We start from the raw sequence: 3,558 nt of genomic DNA, 5'->3' as shown, positions 1-3,558 counted from the left end.
CTGCGGCGGTTGGGTGGGTTGGGAATGGGGGGCACCGTGATGCGGTGGTTCTCTTCCTTCCTCACCGACCGTACGCAGTCTGTATTGGCAGGGGGACAGAGGTCGACCCCAAGACCCCTAACTTGTGGGGTTCCACAGGGGTCGGTCCTCTCTCCACTTCTGTTCAATATTTATGTGAAGCCGCTGGGGGAGATCATCCATGGCTTCGGGGTGGATTTCCATCAGTACGCTGATGACACTCAGCTGTACATATCCACCCCGGGCCACCCCAACGATGCCCTTGACGTGATGGCCCGGTGCCTGGAGGCCGTGAGGGTCTGGATGGGGAGGAACAAACTCAGACTCAACCCGTCCAAGACCGAGTGGCTGTGGCTACCAGCGCCTTGGCATAGTCAGCTGATTCCATTGCTGACTATAGGGGGCGAAACTTTGGCCCCCTCGGATCGGGTCCGCAACTTGGGTGTTCTCCTGGATTCGCGGCTGACATTGGATGACCAGTTGTCGGCCGTGACCAGGGGAGCGTTTTATCAGGTTCGCCTGATTCGCCAGTTGCGGCCGTTTCTGGACCAAGACGCCTTACGCACGGTCACTCATGCCCTTGTCACTTCCCGCCTGGACTACTGCAATGCTCTCTACATGGGGCTCCCCTTGAGGAGCACCCGGAGGCTCCAGCTAGTTCAAAATGCGGCCGTGCGGGCGGTGCTGGGAGGGACTCGTCGCTCCCACGTCACGCCACTTTTGCGCGAGCTGCATTGGCTGCCGGTAGCCTTCCGGGTGCGCTTCAAGGTGTTAACTATTATCTTTAAAGCGCTCCATGGCATCGGACCTGGCTATCTTCGAGACCACCTCCTGCCACAGATTACCCCCCACCGACCTGTACGCTCTCACAGAGTGGGTCTCCTCAGGGTGCCGTCAGCCAGACAGTGCCGGCTGGTGACCCCAAGGGGGAGGGCCTTCTCTGTGGGAGCTCCCACCCTCTGGAACGAACTGCCCCCAGAGATCAGGGTGATCCCTGATCTCCCTTCCTTCTGCCGCGCCCTCAAGACGTTGTTGTTCCAGCTTGCGGGACTGGCCTAAGGGATTTTAAAGGGGTTTTAATTACTTTTAATCTGACAAATTTAAATATTTCTTTTTAATCAAATTTTAATTAGGTGTATAACATGTTAGTATTTTATCCAATTGTCAGCCGCCCTGAGTCCGCAAGGAGAAGGGCGGGATATAAATGTAATTAATAAATAAATAATAAATAAATAAAATCATAATGATTTAGTGATAGAAGAGTTAAAAGAGGCAGAAGCTTCAGCAATAAACAGGTTGAGTAACTGTACCCTGCCAATTTTCCATCCCAAACTGATCAGCTGGTTGGCCGAGTAAGTGGGATCAGATTGCTGGCCTCCAGCTGCTAATAACATTGGGAAAATAGTCTTCAGCAGGTATCTAGAAATCTTGAGCAGAAACCCTAAGAGGTATATTGGGAGGTTTTTTTTGTGTTAAACTCGTACCCGAGGACCTTCTCTTAATCACTTCATCTAAACCTCTAAAAAATTGGTTTTTCCAAATAAATGTACTTTATGTACTTGTTCCGTCTTTTTTTAGTCGGAAAATGACATGTCATCAGTGGATGTTAGATTGTTCTCGTCTTCGTTCTCTGTTCCCAGACGTCGATACATACACACCGAGACAACAAAATCAGAAGGTAAGATCCTGAAATAACAATCTCATAAACTAAGAGCAGGCAAGGAAGGAATCAGAAAGAAGTCCCTACCTGTTTATATTCTACTGCCCCTGGTGCCCAGAGATTTAGGAAAGTAGGTTTCTATCTACCTTCCTTCTCCCATTAATGTTTTAAATGGTTCTTTTCCCACAACAGGACACAAGAAATTTGCAAACTGATTACTTGAAGATTGGGGCAAAAGAAATGTTGATTCTCTGAGGAATTTGTTAAGAATCACTGAAAGGGAGGGAGACAAAATTATGGGTGAATGTGTAAGAGTGCAGTATGAAGGCATTAACTGTTGTGGAGGAATGAATGGTGCTGTGCCCTTGACTTGGCAACTTATGTAGCCTTTAAGGTAGATAAATAACCAGATCTTATATGAGAAAAAGTTACTGAATAGTGAGAGGATGGTAAAATTCTGAATTTCACTATTGTGAAATGACTGTTACAGTCCTTGATCTTTTATATTAACAATAAAAACTGAAACAGCTCCATTCTATAAATGCAGTAGGTAGTATATTAGGGAGAAAACTATATTACCTCATCATTTACATGCTCAACATATATATTTCAAGGAAGTTGAATGCACCTAGAGTTGAGAATATTCAGAATGTTCAAAATTATAACATCCCACCATCTGTAACTTCAAACAGTACATTCTGGACAGTAGTTCCTCTCTTCCTTTCTCTGCTTTAAGTGAAAGTAATCTTCTCACCTACTTTCCTTGACTGAATTAGCCCACATGCTTGTCTGATAGCACTATTTTTGTCATTGCTTTGGCAGCAAACATATAAATGTAGCTTGGGTCCATCGTCCTTTAATGGAAGCATAGATGGGCACATATAATGAGATCATACTCTTGTGCTTTAAATGTGGCCCCAAATGCTTAGATGGCAGAAGGAAACAATGCTGAATGCAGAGATAATCCCTCTGTAGCTTGAAACCATTCACATTCAGTATACTACTTAGGTTTCCTATAACATTGATTGAGCTGGCTTGAGAAAACATAGAGCAGTGTTTCTTGACCTTGACAACTTTAAGAAATGTGGGACTTCAGTTCCCAGAATTCCCCAGCCAGCATGTCTGCTAGGGAGTTCTGGGAGTTGGTCCATATATCTTTAAACTGCTAAGGTTGAAAAACACTAGCACAGAGGTACTATATGTAGGAGAAAAACCATGTTAATATATGATGATCAAAAATAACATAAAAATTCAGTAGCACCTTTCCCATCTTTTCTTGAAGGGCATTAAGTTTTCATGAGCTTGACCATGTGTAGAGTAGCTAAGCCATGTAGTTTACAAGCAATGATAATTTCTAATTCTTAAGTACACACCATAATTAGCACAGCTTTGTATACTACTTGTAGCTACATATTTGATGTCACTGCAGCCTAGAACAACAATGTTTAGTTAAATCTTCAGTTGAGCAATTAATAGGGATAATGACCTATAATGGATTTCATGAACAGAAGTAGGTTGGTAATGACATTGTTTCCTAGGGACCACTGGCAACTTGCCTGTTTTACTCATAATGCGTATGCCAGGAAAGAGGTAAAGAATGGATGCAGCCAACCAGTAATAAATTTCCTAACTCATGACCAAGCTACAATTGCTGCTGAATTCTTTATCAGTTTATCTTTGATAAATTTTCCAAGAGAAAGTAGCAGTGCAATTTTAGTGATAATATTTTTATTCAATTCAACTCATTATTCATACCTAGGCTGATATATAGGAGAAGAGCCTCATGTTTGACACTCTCTCAAGAACATAATCCTTATATCAGTTACATAATAAACTTTATGCACAACACAGTGGAAATTGTGACCATGACTTCTACAAAT

The sequence above is a fragment of the Protobothrops mucrosquamatus genome, unplaced genomic scaffold (genome assembly GCF_001527695.2).
Source record: "Protobothrops mucrosquamatus isolate PMUCROS unplaced genomic scaffold, P.Mucros_1.0 scaffold113, whole genome shotgun sequence".
In the NCBI taxonomy this organism is placed as follows: domain Eukaryota; kingdom Metazoa; phylum Chordata; class Lepidosauria; order Squamata; family Viperidae; genus Protobothrops; species Protobothrops mucrosquamatus.
Note: the sequence above shows the minus strand (reverse complement) of the source record.